At 60.6% G+C, this 18,419-nt stretch overlaps 11 non-coding genes across 11 annotated transcripts; 6 read left to right on the forward strand and 5 right to left on the reverse strand.

The window, feature by feature from the left end:
• Positions 1–2,505: 2,505 nt before the first annotated feature.
• TRNAG-GCC (transfer RNA glycine (anticodon GCC)) lies at positions 2,506–2,576 on the reverse strand. The gene has a single exon. It is a non-coding gene; the product is annotated as a tRNA-Gly (tRNA).
• A 1,626-nt stretch (positions 2,577–4,202) lies between these two features.
• Positions 4,203–4,285, reverse strand: TRNAL-CAG (transfer RNA leucine (anticodon CAG)). The gene has a single exon. It is a non-coding gene; the product is annotated as a tRNA-Leu (tRNA).
• A 574-nt stretch (positions 4,286–4,859) lies between these two features.
• Positions 4,860–4,931, forward strand: TRNAD-GUC (transfer RNA aspartic acid (anticodon GUC)). The gene has a single exon. It is a non-coding gene; the product is annotated as a tRNA-Asp (tRNA).
• An 873-nt stretch (positions 4,932–5,804) lies between these two features.
• Positions 5,805–5,876, forward strand: TRNAG-UCC (transfer RNA glycine (anticodon UCC)). Its single transcript has one exon. It is a non-coding gene; the product is annotated as a tRNA-Gly (tRNA).
• Positions 5,877–6,154: 278 nt separating this feature from the next.
• TRNAE-CUC (transfer RNA glutamic acid (anticodon CUC)) lies at positions 6,155–6,226 on the forward strand. Its single transcript has one exon. It is a non-coding gene; the product is annotated as a tRNA-Glu (tRNA).
• A 4,123-nt stretch (positions 6,227–10,349) lies between these two features.
• On the reverse strand, positions 10,350–10,420 carry TRNAG-GCC (transfer RNA glycine (anticodon GCC)). Its single transcript has one exon. It is a non-coding gene; the product is annotated as a tRNA-Gly (tRNA).
• Positions 10,421–12,038: 1,618 nt separating this feature from the next.
• Positions 12,039–12,121, reverse strand: TRNAL-CAG (transfer RNA leucine (anticodon CAG)). The gene has a single exon. It is a non-coding gene; the product is annotated as a tRNA-Leu (tRNA).
• Positions 12,122–12,695: 574 nt separating this feature from the next.
• On the forward strand, positions 12,696–12,767 carry TRNAD-GUC (transfer RNA aspartic acid (anticodon GUC)). The gene has a single exon. It is a non-coding gene; the product is annotated as a tRNA-Asp (tRNA).
• Positions 12,768–13,657: 890 nt separating this feature from the next.
• TRNAG-UCC (transfer RNA glycine (anticodon UCC)) lies at positions 13,658–13,729 on the forward strand. Its single transcript has one exon. It is a non-coding gene; the product is annotated as a tRNA-Gly (tRNA).
• Positions 13,730–14,007: 278 nt separating this feature from the next.
• Positions 14,008–14,079, forward strand: TRNAE-CUC (transfer RNA glutamic acid (anticodon CUC)). The gene has a single exon. It is a non-coding gene; the product is annotated as a tRNA-Glu (tRNA).
• A 4,123-nt stretch (positions 14,080–18,202) lies between these two features.
• Positions 18,203–18,273, reverse strand: TRNAG-GCC (transfer RNA glycine (anticodon GCC)). Its single transcript has one exon. It is a non-coding gene; the product is annotated as a tRNA-Gly (tRNA).
• Positions 18,274–18,419: the final 146 nt, after the last annotated feature.

The raw sequence follows: 18,419 nt of genomic DNA on the forward strand, positions 1-18,419 counted from the left end.
AGACCTAGAAAACACAGTGATGGTTACCCGAGTTAAAAAGGAGGGGTGGAGGGATAAATTAGGAGCTCGATGAACAGATACACAGTGGTTCATATAAAGGAGATAAGCAACAAGGATTTCCAGAATAACACAGGGAGTGATAGTCAATATCCTGCAATAACCTGTAATGGAAATCACTCTGAAACGATATTAGACATGGAAAACAGTATCCCCTTTGCTGTACACCTGAAACGAACTCAATATCGTTAATCAACTCTTCTTCTTCAACCACAAGTACTAGTACTTATAAGTAAGTAAGTAAATAAATAAATAAAAACAACGAACAAAATAAACAGGAGAAACATGAGCCATCAGATGATCCAGCAATCCCCGTCGTGGGTACACATCCGCCAAAGAGAAAAACTGTTGTTTGAAGAGATCCACGCACCCCCGTCTTTGTAGCAGCACTGTGTGCCGCAGCCAAGACATGGAAAAAACCCATGTGCCCATCAACGGTTGGCTGACAGAAAAAGATGCGGTGTAAATGTACTGTGGAATATTACTCAGCCATTTCCGAAAATGAAATATTGCCATTTGCCACAATAAGGATGGTCCTAGAGAATATTACACTTAGTGAAGTTAAGTCTGACAGAGAAGCACAAAGATACGTGGAATCTAAAACATAATAGACAAGAATGTATGTGCCAAAGCGAAACAGACTCACAGACATAGAAAACACACTGGTGGTTCCCCGAGGAGAAAGGGAGGGGCGGAGACATAAAGTAGGAGCTGCGATGAACAGATACACCGTACTTCATATAAAAGACATACGCAACAAGGATTTCCAGAATAACACAGGGAATGATGTTCAATATCCTGTAGTAAACTGTGATGGAAAGCAACCTGAAACAATATTAGACATGGAAGACAGTATCCGCTTTGCTGTGCACCTGAAACTAACTCAATACTGTTAATCAACTTTTCTTCCAAAATTGCAGCTACTAGTTCTTATAAGTAAACGAATAAATAAATATTAAATGCATAAATAAAAACAACACACTAAATAAATAGGTGAAATATGAGCTCTCATATGATCCAGCAATCCCCATCGTGGGTACACATCGGCAAAGGAGAGAAACTGTCATTTGAAGAGATCCATGCACCCCCCCACGTTCACAGCAGCACTACGGGCCACAGCCAAGACATGGACAAAACCCAAGTGCCCATCAACCGATGGCTGGCACAGGAAGACGTGGTACGTACGTACTGTGGAATATTCCTCAGCCATACAAAAGAGTGAGATATTGCCATTTGCACCAGTAAGGATGGACCTAGAGTATATTACACTTCGCGACGTAAGTCAGGCAGAGGAGCACAAAGATATGTGGAATCTAAACCGTACTACAAACGAATGTATGTGCCAAAGAGAAACAGACCCACAGACATAGAAAACACACTGTTCGTTACCCAAGGGGAAAGTGTAGGGCAGGGAAAAATCCGGAGCTGCGATTAACAGAGAGGAAATACTGGACATAAAGCACAGAAGCAACAAGGATTTACTGTACAGCACAGGGAACTGTATTCATATGTCGTGATAACGTATAACGGAAAATAACCTGGAAAAGGACATATAACTGAATCACTTGGCTGTACACCTGAAAGTCACACAGTATTGTAAGTCAACCGTACTGCTGCGAAAAGGAGAAGACGACGAAGGGGAAAAAAAGGAGGGCAACGGGACAGAGGCAAGGGCAGGATCCTTGACAACGTAGGATTTGGAAAGGATCGGGGGAAAAAGCGGGGAGATGGGGGTGGGATGGGGGTGTCTGTGGGAGTAGGGTGGAGGCTGAGGTGGTGGTGCCGGTGGTGCTGTCCCGAGGGCTGATGCTGTTGGTGGGAGCAGAGGTTCAGGGGAGGGGCTGGTGTTTGTCGTGCTGATGGTGGTGGTGGCAGTAGTGGTGGAGGAGCGGGCCGGTGTTGGAAACGTATTTCTGTCGAGGGTCAGAACATGAATCTAGAGTGCAGTCTGCGATGATGGTGTGGACTTCTTTTGAACTCCTCGTGCAAGTGAACGCTTTGGGGACTGTCCAGGAAAGTGGGATGTATCACTCCCAGAGGTGGCAACTTCCTTGCTCCTGGTTGTGCAAACATAGTATAACTCTCGAAGTGCGGGCAGAGTGAGGCAGAGAGCTTGGAAACGTGGCGAAAGGTGAAGAGGTTGGGCTGTGCGGGTGCCAGTGTGGGGTGTTCCTCACAGTGAAAAGCGTGACACAAGCGGGGTCGGGGTAAGGACGAGAACAAGGACAAGGAAGGGGTCTGGGCGTAAGAGTGGCTGAGCCCGCAAGGTGTCAGGTCCCGGAGGCCTGGCTCCCGGGTGTGTGTGGGGTGGGGGCGTCTGCGTGGGAAGGACAGGGGCCGGAAGGTGCGGTGGTGAGCGAGCTGTTGCACGACCGGTGCCTTGAGTGTGGCAGCGGGGAAGCCCAGCTCCGCTGTGGGGCTGCGGGAACCAAAAGGGGACGCTGCGGCTGCATGGGCCGGGAATCGAACCCGGGCCTCCCGCGTGGCAGGCGAGAATTCTACCACTGAACCACCCATGCACCGGTGGCCGCCGGCCCCCGGCGCTGCCCCAGCGGCGCTCGCCGCCAACCGCCGGACCCTGGTCACTGCTCGCCCCGTGGGCATGTGCTCCATTTGAGCAGGAGGCCGACGGGCCACCTGAATGAGAGGCTCCGGGCACGCTGGCGACCCCAGGGCGCGAGGCGGTCGGAAGCACCGAGGGACGGAGGGACGCAGGCGTGCTCGGCCCGTCCTGCGCTTTCTCTGCCGTCCACGGCCGCCGCGAGACTGTCGGTGTCGCCAGAGGAAGCCAGGAGCCCAAGCGGCCTGGCCCGCGCCCGAATCCCAGTCAGGGCAGGCGAGGCGTGGCCGCTGCGGCCGAGCGCCGACGTTCCTCTCAGCAGCCGCCCGGCCCCGACGCACAGTCCCTCTGGCGGCTGGCTTTCTTGCTGGTGCGGGGCGTGCGAGGGCGGGCGGGGGCAGGGGTCGGAGCTCGGGGCTGTGCAGGGACCGCGAGCGTGGGAGATGGACGCCGGGCACCGCCGCCGCCGCCGCCGCCGTCGCCGAGCGGCGCTCAGGCCACAAGACCAAAGGTGTCTGAGCCTCGCTTCTGCGCTCTGGCCCACCCCTCTCCCGCGGGGTCCCGCTCTGCTGCGTTGGTTGTGAGGAGAAGCACTGTGGCAGACTGGCTGCTGGCTCGCGGACAGCCCGGTGAGGGAGGGAGCGCGCCAGGGTGTGGTTGGGTCCGGCCGGAGCAGCGGCTTCCCCGAGGGACTTGCGCTGTGGCGCCGAGGTGGGTGGCCCGGGCTGGGGGCCGGACGTCTGTGGTGGGTGACAGGGCATCCAGGGCTTCCGCTCACTACTCACTGGAGCACCGTTCCCGGGAGCGACTCCTGCGCCAGGCCCCGTGCAGGGAGGGCCCCCTGTTGGCTGGCCAGCAGGAGGCTGGGCTGCACGCGGCCCAGCAGGCAGGCAGGCAGGCAGGCAGGCAGGCAGGCAGGCAGGTGTGGTCCGGCCAAGGTCCCAAGGCGAAAAAGCACCGAGGGCACGCACCACAGGCCGGCAAGACGGTGTGGCTGTGGAGGGAATGGAATGGGCAGGCGGGCCGTTGGGGCTGGCGGGAAGGACAGGATGTTGGAAAGAGGGAGAGCTGCTGGTGGCGGAAGTGGAAGAAAGGCTGTGAGAGCGAGTCCGCTGTTCACCAGGCCGAAGTCGGAGGGCGGGCCAGGCGTGGAGGGCTTTCCACACGCGGCCGTTCTGCGTGTGGCGGTGGGGGCGGGGTGGAGCGTGGGAGTGGGAGTGGGAGGGAGGGACGAAGGCAGGCAGGCAGGCAGGCAGGAAAAGCACCAGCAGCAGCAGCCGCAAGCAGGTGAGGGAAGATGGGCTGCGAAGGACTGAAGGTTTTTCTGGTGTGGGTGCAGGTAGGAGGGGGCTTAGGAGCTGGCGGGGAGGGCGTTTGTCCGGAAAGCCAGTCGCCGGAGGGTTCCTAGTGCGCCGTTTCTGCCAGGCCCGCGGCCGTGGCTGAGAAGGTCCCGCGTCTGAGAGGCGTGGATGTCCGGGCCGGAGTTCGGAGAGGCCGCAAGAGTGCAAGGCGCGAACGGACTGGAAGGCAGTAAAGCGCTGCCGTAGGGCCGGGTGCGTTTGTCGGGCGGGCCAAAAGGCTGGCTTGTCAGGAGTGGGATTCGAACCCACGCCTCCAGGGGAGACTGCGACCTGAACGCAGCGCCTTAGACCGCTCGGCCATCCTGACGGCGGGCCTGGGCGTGCGCGTGGCCGCTCGGCTGGCTGGGACCCGAGGCGACGCGAACCCCGGTGCCCTTGGCGGGACGCGGTGCTCCGCGCCAGGCGCGCGGCCGTCTGGGTGAGCGACGGAGCGGGCGCGCGGCGGCCGACGGGGAGCACGGCCAGACGACGCGCCTGGCTGCGCCGCGGTGGCGCCCTCGCCCAGCCCTGGCCCCGGACGCAGCCGGGCCGCGTCGGGCCAGCCCCCTGCCGCCGGCCCCCACCCGCGCGTCTCCTCGCCGGCCATGGCCCGGCGCGCGCCCACCCCCTCCTCGCAGCCTTGCTTTGCGTCTCGGGCCCCCTCCACCCGGCGCGATCCCCGCGTCGGAGGCAATAGGCAGCGCGCACTCGGAGTTTTCAGGGCCACGCGGGTCCGGGTCCCTGTCGGGGTCGGGGGCTGCTGCTTTGGAGGGCGCGGTTGGTGTGGCGTTGGGTCGGGTCGGGCACGTGCCGGGCGCCCGTGGTGGGCAGGGGGCCGGAGGGCAGGGGGAGGCGTCGGCAGGCAGCCCGAGAGCGGCCGGGCGCGGGGGCGGTGGCCGCCGTCCTCGTTAGTATAGTGGTGAGTATCCCCGCCTGTCACGCGGGAGACCGGGGTTCGATTCCCCGACGGGGAGGCAACACGCCCTCTTTTGGTGGCTGGCGCCGCTCTCTGTCCTGCCGCCTGGCTCCCAAGGGCCCTTCTTCTCCTCCCTCCGCCCTCCGCCCTCCGCCCTCCAGCGAGGCGCAGGGCGCCAGCGCGTGCCCAGCCTGCCCACCCTCGCCCCCCTCCAGCCGCCCAGCCCTTCCTCCTCGCCGGGCGCTCAGTCGCCAGGGCCGAGCGAGGGCCTCCTCTGGACCCCACAAGCGCCCGATGACATTGCGGCCCGCCCAAAGTGGCTGTCTCAGTGGGCTCCTTGCGTCGCGACGCACAGCTGCGCAGCTATCCACAGCGGCATAGGTGCACAGCTGCCGGGACGGGTGGGAGGCGGATGAGTGGCGTGCCCTGTCGGTGCGGGAAGTGGCCTGGCCCAGCGCCCGGTGGAGAAGGGCTTTGGCCAGCCGGGGGCTGGAAGACGCGTGCCCCGGGAGCGGGGCGGGGCGGGGCGGGGGCGGGGGCGGGCCGCGGCGTGGAGCGGAGGGCCCTGGAGCAGCAAGGCAGCGAGAGCGCCCCCCTGAGGCGGTCGGGCCGGCGGCCTAGGGCAGCTTCGTAGGGCTGGCGCGGGTGGGGCGCCGGGGGGCCTTGGTGGCGCCTGTGACGTCACAGAGCTGCCGGCCGGCGGGGCGTCGGGGCAGGGCTGCTCCAAGCGGCGGCGGCTGAGGAGGAGGAGGAGGAGGAGGAGGAGGAGGACGGGGAAGAGAAAGGGGAGTAGGAGGAGGAAGAGAAGGAGGAGGAGTCGAAGAGAAGGAGGAGCAGGAGGAGGAGGAGGAGGAGGAGGAGAAGGCGGCGGCGACGAGAGTGCGCTCGGGCGAGCCCGGTGCCGGCGTCTCGGGGCGGCCCGGGCTGTGCAGCGTTGGTGGTATAGTGGTGAGCATAGCTGCCTTCCAAGCAGTTGACCCGGGTTCGATTCCCGGCCAACGCAGCGGGCTGACCTTTTACCGAGCTCCACGGGCGGCCGGCCGGCCGGGGGCCTGTGAGGGAGAGCTGGGAGCAGGGAGCTAGCTGGCCCCAGCGGCTTTTCTCGTGTGTGCGAGAAGCAGGCGCGCAGTGTTCTGAGGGCGCTGCAAGCAGGAAGGACGGTAGGACACGTGGATTGCCAGGGGCGGCGCGTGGCTGGACTTGGAAAGGCCGGGTCTTGGCGCCAAGGTGGCGCCGAGCGGGTGCTATGGGTCCAGCAGGAGCAGTGGTAGAGCCTGACGCTCCCTGGTGGTCTAGTGGTTAGGATTCGGCGCTCTCACCGCCGCGGCCCGGGTTCGATTCCCGGTCAGGGAAGCCTCTCTACCTCCCACCGTCCACATCCCACTTTTAGGCCACGCTTGCTCCGCGGCCTCGGCGCCCCGACAAGAGCCGCCCGGTGCCCTGCACCTCCAGCCCAAGCCCTGCCAGGCAACCTCCACCCTGCCTCCCCGGCCAAACCTTTTGGCCGCACTGGCGCGCGCCCACTCGAGGCCTTCGACGTCCCGTGTCTTCCTTTCCGGACGCTTGCCTCAGCCCCAAACACGAGTGGCCGGGGCCGCGCCTCTCCCCGCCGTGGCCGTGGCCACGAGCAAACGCCCCCGCCTGTGTTTGGACTCTCCATCAGCACTGCTTTTCCCCCACGGCGACAGCGGCGGCAGCGCCGACGGCGACGGCGGTGTCACAGGCGGTGCCTTCTAACAAAGCCGGATCCCCTGTGGAACGGAGCACCGGTGGGCAGACGGGTGCTTCGCACCACCGCAGCAGGTTTCCTGAACGCCCTTGCCGGTGCCGTGGGGGTGGCTGACAGTGTGGGATGAAGGTGTTTGTGGCCGTGGTCGGTGGCCACCCCACGCGGGTTAGGGAACGGAGCAGAACGACCCCATGGAGAGAGGGCGGCGGTGGGCCGCGTGCTGGGAGGTGCGAGGAAGGGCCTGGGGTGTCTGGGTGGAGCGCGGGCAGGAGCGGGAGGTGTTGGGCTGGCGGGGACCTGGCCCGGGAGAGCGGCTGGCCCCTCAGGCAGGGGCTCAGCAGAAGCTTGGGGTGGTGGCAGCACCTGGCCCGGCACGTGTGTACGGGTGGGTCAGATCAGGGGGCGGGGTGGGCCTGGAGTAGGAGTGCGTCTGAGGAGCACTGGCGGAAGTGAGACTTCCGGGCAGGACATGTGACAGTCGGGCCGGGGATACAAGGGGAAGGTGGCGGGGAGAGGGGCCCGAGCCTGCAGGCTGGGGGGAAGGGCGGGGTGTGTGAGTGGGCTGTGGGGCGAGGAAGATGGTGGGAGAGGACCCCTTCGCGGTGGGGTGGCGGGTGAGGGCGCCAGACTGCTGTGCTGCGCGGCAAGGTGGTCAGGCTAACCAGTGGGTTGGGACTGGGGGCGGTGGGTAGGAGGCAGGCAAGAGAACAACAGAAACGGAGCGCGCCACAGGGGCTAGGCGGGGTCCGAATGGGGTGGGGGCATTCTACTGCCCCAGAGACATACATCGCCTCTCGTCGGGAGAAACCATCCGGTCTCAGGTGTGTGTGGCGGCGGGGGTGGGGGGAGGAGGGGTTGAGGTTGAAAGAGGCCAAAGGAGAGGTCCCCTATGATCCAGCAATCCCACTCCTGGGTACGTACCCGGAAATGACGAAACAAGAGTGCAAAAAGGCACAAGCACCTCCATGTTCACAGCGGCACTATTTGCAGTAGCCAAGACATGGAAAAATACCCAAGTGCCCATCAACGGGTGGCTAGTACAAGAAGAGGTGGTATATATGTACTATGGGATATTACACAGCCATTAATAAGAAAGAATGAAATATCGCCATTTGCCGCAACAAGAATGCTCCCAGGGAGTATTACACTTAGTGAAGTAGGTCCGACAGAGAAGCACAAAGATATGTGGAATCTAAAACGTACTACCAATGAATCTCTGTGCAAAACGGAAACAGACTCACAGACCTAGAAAACACAGTGATGGTTACCCGAGTTAAAAAGGAGGGGTGGAGGGATAAATTAGGAGCTCGATGAACAGATACACAGTGGTTCATATAAAGGAGATAAGCAACAAGGATTTCCAGAATAACACAGGGAGTGATAGTCAATATCCTGCAATAACCTGTAATGGAAATCACTCTGAAACGATATTAGACATGGAAAACAGTATCCCCTTTGCTGTACACCTGAAACGAACTCAATATCGTTAATCAACTCTTCTTCTTCAACCACAAGTACTAGTACTTATAAGTAAGTAAGTAAATAAATAAATAAAAACAACGAACAAAATAAACAGGAGAAACATGAGCCATCAGATGATCCAGCAATCCCCGTCGTGGGTACACATCCGCCAAAGAGAAAAACTGTTGTTTGAAGAGATCCACGCACCCCCGTCTTTGTAGCAGCACTGTGTGCCGCAGCCAAGACATGGAAAAAACCCATGTGCCCATCAACGGTTGGCTGACAGAAAAAGATGCGGTGTAAATGTACTGTGGAATATTACTCAGCCATTTCCGAAAATGAAATATTGCCATTTGCCACAATAAGGATGGTCCTAGAGAATATTACACTTAGTGAAGTTAAGTCTGACAGAGAAGCACAAAGATACGTGGAATCTAAAACATAATAGACAAGAATGTATGTGCCAAAGCGAAACAGACTCACAGACATAGAAAACACACTGGTGGTTCCCCGAGGAGAAAGGGAGGGGCGGAGACATAAAGTAGGAGCTGCGATGAACAGATACACCGTACTTCATATAAAAGACATACGCAACAAGGATTTCCAGAATAACACAGGGAATGATGTTCAATATCCTGTAGTAAACTGTGATGGAAAGCAACCTGAAACAATATTAGACATGGAAGACAGTATCCGCTTTGCTGTGCACCTGAAACTAACTCAATACTGTTAATCAACTTTTCTTCCAAAATTGCAGCTACTAGTTCTTATAAGTAAACGAATAAATAAATATTAAATGCATAAATAAAAACAACACACTAAATAAATAGGTGAAATATGAGCTCTCATATGATCCAGCAATCCCCATCGTGGGTACACATCGGCAAAGGAGAGAAACTGTCATTTGAAGAGATCCATGCACCCCCCCACGTTCACAGCAGCACTACGGGCCACAGCCAAGACATGGACAAAACCCAAGTGCCCATCAACCGATGGCTGGCACAGGAAGACGTGGTACGTACGTACTGTGGAATATTCCTCAGCCATACAAAAGAGTGAGATATTGCCATTTGCACCAGTAAGGATGGACCTAGAGTATATTACACTTCGCGACGTAAGTCAGGCAGAGGAGCACAAAGATATGTGGAATCTAAACCGTACTACAAACGAATGTATGTGCCAAAGAGAAACAGACCCACAGACATAGAAAACACACTGTTCGTTACCCAAGGGGAAAGTGTAGGGCAGGGAAAAATCCGGAGCTGCGATTAACAGAGAGGAAATACTGGACATAAAGCACAGAAGCAACAAGGATTTACTGTACAGCACAGGGAACTGTATTCATATGTCGTGATAACGTATAACGGAAAATAACCTGGAAAAGGACATATAACTGAATCACTTGGCTGTACACCTGAAAGTCACACAGTATTGTAAGTCAACCGTACTGCTGCGAAAAGGAGAAGACGACGAAGGGGAAAAAAAGGAGGGCAACGGGACAGAGGCAAGGGCAGGATCCTTGACAACGTAGGATTTGGAAAGGATCGGGGGAAAAAGCGGGGAGATAGGGGGTGGGATGGGGGTGTCTGTGGGAGTAGGGTGGAGGCTGAGGTGGTGGTGCCGGTGGTGCTGTCCCGAGGGCTGATGCTGTTGGTGGGAGCAGAGGTTCAGGGGAGGGGCTGGTGTTTGTCGTGCTGATGGTGGTGGTGGCAGTAGTGGTGGAGGAGCGGGCCGGTGTTGGAAACGTATTTCTGTCGAGGGTCAGAACATGAATCTAGAGTGCAGTCTGCGATGATGGTGTGGACTTCTTTTGAACTCCTCGTGCAAGTGAACGCTTTGGGGACTGTCCAGGAAAGTGGGATGTATCACTCCCAGAGGTGGCAACTTCCTTGCTCCTGGTTGTGCAAACATAGTATAACTCTCGAAGTGCGGGCAGAGTGAGGCAGAGAGCTTGGAAACGTGGCGAAAGGTGAAGAGGTTGGGCTGTGCGGGTGCCAGTGTGGGGTGTTCCTCACAGTGAAAAGCGTGACACAAGCGGGGTCGGGGTAAGGACGAGAACAAGGACAAGGAAGGGGTCTGGGCGTAAGAGTGGCTGAGCCCGCAAGGTGTCAGGTCCCGGAGGCCTGGCTCCCGGGTGTGTGTGGGGTGGGGGCGTCTGCGTGGGAAGGACAGGGGCCGGAAGGTGCGGTGGTGAGCGAGCTGTTGCACGACCGGTGCCTTGAGTGTGGCAGCGGGGAAGCCCAGCTCCGCTGTGGGGCTGCGGGAACCAAAAGGGGACGCTGCGGCTGCATGGGCCGGGAATCGAACCCGGGCCTCCCGCGTGGCAGGCGAGAATTCTACCACTGAACCACCCATGCACCGGTGGCCGCCGGCCCCCGGCGCTGCCCCAGCGGCGCTCGCCGCCAACCGCCGGACCCTGGTCACTGCTCGCCCCGTGGGCATGTGCTCCATTTGAGCAGGAGGCCGACGGGCCACCTGAATGAGAGGCTCCGGGCACGCTGGCGACCCCAGGGCGCGAGGCGGTCGGAAGCACCGAGGGACGGAGGGACGCAGGCGTGCTCGGCCCGTCCTGCGCTTTCTCTGCCGTCCACGGCCGCCGCGAGACTGTCGGTGTCGCCAGAGGAAGCCAGGAGCCCAAGCGGCCTGGCCCGCGCCCGAATCCCAGTCAGGGCAGGCGAGGCGTGGCCGCTGCGGCCGAGCGCCGACGTTCCTCTCAGCAGCCGCCCGGCCCCGACGCACAGTCCCTCTGGCGGCTGGCTTTCTTGCTGGTGCGGGGCGTGCGAGGGCGGGCGGGGGCAGGGGTCGGAGCTCGGGGCTGTGCAGGGACCGCGAGCGTGGGAGATGGACGCCGGGCACCGCCGCCGCCGCCGCCGCCGTCGCCGAGCGGCGCTCAGGCCACAAGACCAAAGGTGTCTGAGCCTCGCTTCTGCGCTCTGGCCCACCCCTCTCCCGCGGGGTCCCGCTCTGCTGCGTTGGTTGTGAGGAGAAGCACTGTGGCAGACTGGCTGCTGGCTCGCGGACAGCCCGGTGAGGGAGGGAGCGCGCCAGGGTGTGGTTGGGTCCGGCCGGAGCAGCGGCTTCCCCGAGGGACTTGCGCTGTGGCGCCGAGGTGGGTGGCCCGGGCTGGGGGCCGGACGTCTGTGGTGGGTGACAGGGCATCCAGGGCTTCGGCTCACTACTCACTGGAGCACCGTTCCCGGGAGCGACTCCTGCGCCAGGCCCCGTGCAGGGAGGGCTCCCTGTTGGCTGGCCAGCAGGAGGCTGGGCTGCACGCGGCCCAGCAGGCAGGCAGGCAGGCAGGCAGGCAGGCAGGTGTGGTCCGGCCAAGGTCCCAAGGCGAAAAAGCACCGAGGGCACGCACCACAGGCCGGCAAGACGGTGTGGCTGTGGAGGGAATGGAATGGGCAGGCGGGCCGTTGGGGCTGGCGGGAAGGACAGGATGTTGGAAAGAGGGAGAGCTGCTGGTGGCGGAAGTGGAAGAAAGGCTGTGAGAGCGAGTCCGCTGTTCACCAGGCCGAAGTCGGAGGGCGGGCCAGGCGTGGAGGGCTTTCCACACGCGGCCGTTCTGCGTGTGGCGGTGGGGGCGGGGTGGAGCGTGGGAGTGGGAGTGGGAGGGAGGGACGAAGGCAGGCAGGCAGGCAGGCAGGAAAAGCACCAGCAGCAGCAGCCGCAAGCAGGTGAGGGAAGATGGGCTGCGAAGGACTGAAGGTTTTTCTGGTGTGGGTGCAGGTAGGAGGGGGCTTAGGAGCTGGCGGGGAGGGCGTTTGTCCGGAAAGCCAGTCGCCGGAGGGTTCCTAGTGCGCCGTTTCTGCCAGGCCCGCGGCCGTGGCTGAGAAGGTCCCGCGTCTGAGAGGCGTGGATGTCCGGGCCGGAGTTCGGAGAGGCCGCAAGAGTGCAAGGCGCGAACGGACTGGAAGGCAGTAAAGCGCTGCCGTAGGGCCGGGTGCGTTTGTCGGGCGGGCCAAAAGGCTGGCTTGTCAGGAGTGGGATTCGAACCCACGCCTCCAGGGGAGACTGCGACCTGAACGCAGCGCCTTAGACCGCTCGGCCATCCTGACGGCGGGCCTGGGCGTGCGCGTGGCCGCTCGGCTGGCTGGGACCCGACGCGACGCGAACCCCGGTGCCCTTGGCGGGACGCGGTGCTCCGCGCCAGGCGCGCGGCCGTCTGGGTGAGCGACGGAGCGGGCGCGCGGCGGCCGACGGGGAGCACGGCCAGACGACGCGCCTGGCTGCGCCGCGGTGGCGCCCTCGCCCAGCCCTGGCCCCGGACGCAGCCGGGCCGCGTCGGGCCAGCCCCCTGCCGCCGGCCCCCACCCGCGCGTCTCCTCGCCGGCCATGGCCCGGCGCGCGCCCACCCCCTCCTCGCAGCCTTGCTTTGCGTCTCGGGCCCCCTCCACCCGGCGCGATCCCCGCGTCGGAGGCAATAGGCAGCGCGCACTCGGAGTTTTCAGGGCCACGCGGGTCCGGGTCCCTGTCGGGGTCGGGGGCTGCTGCTTTGGAGGGCGCGGTTGGTGTGGCGTTGGGTCGGGTCGGGCACGTGCCGGGCGCCCGTGGTGGGCAGGGGGCCGGAGGGCAGGGGGAGGCGTCGGCAGGCAGCCCGAGAGCGGCCGGGCGCGGGGGCGGTGGCCGCCGTCCTCGTTAGTATAGTGGTGAGTATCCCCGCCTGTCACGCGGGAGACCGGGGTTCGATTCCCCGACGGGGAGGCAACACGCCCTCTTTTGGTGGCTGGCGCCGCTCTCTGTCCTGCCGCCTGGCTCCCAAGGGCCCTTCTTCTCCTCCCTCCGCCCTCCGCCCTCCGCCCTCCAGCGAGGCGCAGGGCGCCAGCGCGTGCCCAGCCTGCCCACCCTCGCCCCCCTCCAGCCGCCCAGCCCTTCCTCCTCGCCGGGCGCTCAGTCGCCAGGGCCGAGCGAGGGCCTCCTCTGGACCCCACAAGCGCCCGATGACATTGCGGCCCGCCCAAAGTGGCTGTCTCAGTGGGCTCCTTGCGTCGCGACGCACAGCTGCGCAGCTATCCACAGCGGCATAGGTGCACAGCTGCCGGGACGGGTGGGAGGCGGATGAGTGGCGTGCCCTGTCGGTGCGGGAAGTGGCCTGGCCCAGCGCCCGGTGGAGAAGGGCTTTGGCCAGCCGGGGGCTGGAAGACGCGTGCCCCGGGAGCGGGGCGGGGCGGGGCGGGGCGGGGGCGGGGGCGGGCCGCGGCGTGGAGCGGAGGGCCCTGGAGCAGCAAGGCAGCGAGAGCGCCCCCCTGAGGCGGTCGGGCCGGCGGCCTAGGGCAGCTTCGTAGGGCTGGCGCGGGTGGGGCGCCGGGGGGCCTTGGTGGCGCCTGTGACGTCACAGAGCTGCCGGCCGGCGGGGCGTCGGGGCAGGGCTGCTCCAAGCGGCGGCGGCTGAGGAGGAGGAGGAGGAGGAGGAGGAGGAGGAGGAGGAGGAGGACGGGGAAGAGAAAGGGGAGTAGGAGGAGGAAGAGAAGGAGGAGGAGTCGAAGAGAAGGAGGAGCAGGAGGAGGAGGAGGAGGAGGAGGAGAAGGCGGCGGCGACGAGAGTGCGCTCGGGCGAGCCCGGTGCCGGCGTCTCGGGGCGGCCCGGGCTGTGCAGCGTTGGTGGTATAGTGGTGAGCATAGCTGCCTTCCAAGCAGTTGACCCGGGTTCGATTCCCGGCCAACGCAGCGGGCTGACCTTTTACCGAGCTCCACGGGCGGCCGGCCGGCCGGGGGCCTGTGAGGGAGAGCTGGGAGCAGGGAGCTAGCTGGCCCCAGCGGCTTTTCTCGTGTGTGCGAGAAGCAGGCGCGCAGTGTTCTGAGGGCGCTGCAAGCAGGAAGGACGGTAGGACACGTGGATTGCCAGGGGCGGCGCGTGGCTGGACTTGGAAAGGCCGGGTCTTGGTGCCAAGGTGGCGCCGAGCGGGTGCTATGGGTCCAGCAGGAGCAGTGGTAGAGCCTGACGCTCCCTGGTGGTCTAGTGGTTAGGATTCGGCGCTCTCACCGCCGCGGCCCGGGTTCGATTCCCGGTCAGGGAAGCCTCTCTACCTCCCACCGTCCACATCCCACTTTTAGGCCACGCTTGCTCCGCGGCCTCGGCGCCCCGACAAGAGCCGCCCGGTGCCCTGCACCTCCAGCCCAAGCCCTGCCAGGCAACCTCCACCCTGCCTCCCCGGCCAAACCTTTTGGCCGCACTGGCGCGCGCCCACTCGAGGCCTTCGACGTCCCGTGTCTTCCTTTCCGGACGCTTGCCTCAGCCCCAAACACGAGTGGCCGGGGCCGCGCCTCTCCCCGCCGTGGCCGTGGCCACGAGCAAACGCCCCCGCCTGTGTTTGGACTCTCCATCAGCACTGCTTTTCCCCCACGGCGACAGCGGCGGCAGCGCCGACGGCGACGGCGGTGTCACAGGCGGTGCCTTCTAACAAAGCCGGATCCCCTGTGGAACGGAGCACCGGTGGGCAGACGGGTGCTTCGCACCACCGCAGCAGGTTTCCTGAACGCCCTTGCCGGTGCCGTGGGGGTGGCTGACAGTGTGGGATGAAGGTGTTTGTGGCCGTGGTCGGTGGCCACCCCACGCGGGTTAGGGAACGGAGCAGAACGACCCCATGGAGAGAGGGCGGCGGTGGGCCGCGTGCTGGGAGGTGCGAGGAAGGGCCTGGGGTGTCTGGGTGGAGCGCGGGCAGGAGCGGGAGGTGTTGGGCTGGCGGGGACCTGGCCCGGGAGAGGGGCTGGCCCCTCAGGCAGGGGCTCAGCAGAAGCTTGGGGTGGTGGCAGCACCTGGCCCGGCACGTGTGTACGGGTGGGTCAGATCAGGGGGCGGGGTGGGCCTGGAGTAGGAGTGCGTCTGAGGAGCACTGGCGGAAGTGAGACTTCCGGGCAGGACATGTGACAGTCGGGCCTGGGATACAAGGGGAAGGTGGCGGGGAGAGGGGCCCGAGCCTGCAGGCTGGGGGGAAGGGCGGGGTGTGTGAGTGGGCTGTGGGGCGAGGAAGATGGTGGGAGAGGACCCCTTCGCGGTGGGGTGGCGGGTGAGGGCGCCAGACTGCTGTGCTGCGCGGCAAGGTGGTCAGGCTAACCAGTGGGTTGGGACTGGGGGCGGTGGGTAGGAGGCAGGCAAGAGAACAACAGAAACGGAGCGCGCCACAGGGGCTAGGCGGGGTCCGAATGGGGTGGGGGCATTCTACTGCCCCAGAGACATACATCGCCTCTCGTCGGGAGAAACCATCCGGTCTCAGGTGTGTGTGGCGGCGGGGGTGGGGGGAGGAGGGGTTGAGGTTGAAAGAGGCCAAAGGAGAGGTCCCCTATGATCCAGCAATCCCACTCCTGGGTACGTACCCGGAAATGACGAAACAAGAGTGCAAAAAGGCACAAGCACCTCCATGTTCACAGCGGCACTATTTGCAGTAGCCAAGACATGGAAAAATACCCAAGTGCCCATCAACGGGTGGCTAGTACAAGAAGAGGTGGTATATATGTACTATGGGATATTACACAGCCATTAATAAGAAAGAATGAAATATCGCCATTTGCCGCAACAAGAATGCTCCCAGGGAGTATTACACTTAGTGAAGTAGGTCCGACAGAGAAGCACAAAGATATGTGGAATCTAAAACGTACTACCAATGAATCTCTGTGCAAAACGGAAACAGACTCACAGACCTAGAAAACACAGTGATGGTTACCCGAGTTAAAAAGGAGGGGTGGAGGGATAAATTAGGAGCTCGATGAACAGATACACAGTGGTTCATATAAAGGAGATAAGCAACAAGGATTTCCAGAATAACACAGGGAGTGATAGTCAATATCCTGCAATAACCTGTAATGGAAATCACTCTGAAACGATATTAGACATGGAAAACAGTATCCCCTTTGCTGTACACCTGAAACGAACTCAATATCGTTAATCAACTCTTCTTATTCAACCACAAGTACTAGTACTTATAAGTAAGTAAGTAAATAAATAAATAAAAACAACGAACAAAATAAACAGGAGAAACATGAGCCATCAGATGATCCAGCAATCCCCGTCGTGGGTACACATCCGCCAAAGAGAAAAACTGTTGTTTGAAGAGATCCACGCACCCCCGTCTTTGTAGCAGCACTGTGTGCCGCAGCCAAGACATGGAAAAAACCCATGTGCCCATCAACGGTTGGCTGACAGAAAAAGATGCGGTGTAAATGTACTGTGGAATATTACTCAGCCATTTCCGAAAATGAAATATTGCCATTTGCCACAATAAGGATGGTCCTAGAGAATATTACACTTAGTGAAGTTAAGTCTGACAGAGAAGCACAAAGATACGTGGAATCTAAAACATAATAGACAAGAATGTATGTGCCAAAGCGAAACAGACTCACAGACATAGAAAACACACTGGTGGTTCCCCGAGGAGAAAGGGAGGGGTGGAGACATAAAGTAGGAGCTGCGATGAACAGATACACCGTACTTCATATAAAAGACATACGCAACAAGGATTTCCAGAATAACACAGGGAATGATGTTCAATATCCTGTAGTAAACTGTGATGGAAAGCAACCTGAAACAATATTAGACATGGAAGACAGTATCCGCTTTGCTGTGCACCTGAAACTAACTCAATACTGTTAATCAACTTTTCTTCCAAAATTGCAGCTACTAGTTCTTATAAGTAAACGAATAAATAAATATTAAATGCATAAATAAAAACAACACACTAAATAAATAGGTGAAATATGAGCTCTCATATGATCCAGCAATCCCCATCGTGGGTACACATCGGCAAAGGAGAGAAACTGTCATTTGAAGAGATCCATGCACCCCCCCATGTTCACAGCAGCACTACGGGCCACAGCCAAGACATGGACAAAACCCAAGTGCCCATCAACCGATGGCTGGCACAGGAAGACGTGGTACGTACGTACTGTGGAATATTCCTCAGCCATACAAAAGAGTGAGATATTGCCATTTGCACCAGTAAGGATGGACCTAGAGTATATTACACTTCGCGACGTAAGTCAGGCAGAGGAGCACAAAGATATGTGGAATCTAAACCGTACTACAAACGAATGTATGTGCCAAAGAGAAACAGACCCACAGACATAGAAAACACACTGTTCGTTACCCAAGGGGAAAGTGTAGGGCAGGGAAAAATCCGGAGCTGCGATTAACAGAGAGGAAATACTGGACATAAAGCACAGAAGCAACAAGGATTTACTGTACAGCACAGGGAACTGTATTCATATGTCGTGATAACGTATAACGGAAAATAACCTGGAAAAGGACATATAACTGAATCACTTGGCTGTACACCTGAAAGTCACACAGTATTGTAAGTCAACCGTACTGCTGCGAAAAGGAGAAGACGACGAAGGGGAAAAAAAGGAGGGCAACGGGACAGAGGCAAGGGCAGGATCCTTGACAACGTAGGATTTGGAAAGGATCGGGGGAAAAAGCGGGGAGATAGGGGGTGGGATGGGGGTGTCTGTGGGAGTAGGGTGGAGGCTGAGGTGGTGGTGCCGGTGGTGCTGTCCCGAGGGCTGATGCTGTTGGTGGGAGCAGAGGTTCAGGGGAGGGGCTGGTGTTTGTCGTGCTGATGGTGGTGGTGGCAGTAGTGGTGGAGGAGCGGGCCGGTGTTGGAAACGTATTTCTGTCGAGGGTCAGAACATGAATCTAGAGTGCAGTCTGCGATGATGGTGTGGACTTCTTTTGAACTCCTCGTGCAAGTGAACGCTTTGGGGACTGTCCAGGAAAGTGGGATGTATCACTCCCAGAGGTGGCAACTTCCTTGCTCCTGGTTGTGCAAACATAGTATAACTCTCGAAGTGCGGGCAGAGTGAGGCAGAGAGCTTGGAAACGTGGCGAAAGGTGAAGAGGTTGGGCTGTGCGGGTGCCAGTGTGGGGTGTTCCTCACAGTGAAAAGCGTGACACAAGCGGGGTCGGGGTAAGGACGAGAACAAGGACAAGGAAGGGGTCTGGGCGTAAGAGTGGCTGAGCCCGCAAGGTGTCAGGTCCCGGAGGCCTGGCTCCCGGGTGTGTGTGGGGTGGGGGCGTCTGCGTGGGAAGGACAGGGGCCGGAAGGTGCGGTGGTGAGCGAGCTGTTGCACGACCGGTGCCTTGAGTGTGGCAGCGGGGAAGCCCAGCTCCGCTGTGGGGCTGCGGGAACCAAAAGGGGACGCTGCGGCTGCATGGGCCGGGAATCGAACCCGGGCCTCCCGCGTGGCAGGCGAGAATTCTACCACTGAACCACCCATGCACCGGTGGCCGCCGGCCCCCGGCGCTGCCCCAGCGGCGCTCGCCGCCAACCGCCGGACCCTGGTCACTGCTCGCCCCGTGGGCATGTGCTCCATTTGAGCAGGAGGCCGACGGGCCACCTGAATGAGAGGCTCCGGGCACGCTGGC

This window comes from Eschrichtius robustus, unplaced genomic scaffold (assembly GCF_028021215.1).
Source record: "Eschrichtius robustus isolate mEscRob2 unplaced genomic scaffold, mEscRob2.pri scaffold_814, whole genome shotgun sequence".
NCBI lineage: Eukaryota > Metazoa > Chordata > Mammalia > Artiodactyla > Eschrichtiidae > Eschrichtius > Eschrichtius robustus.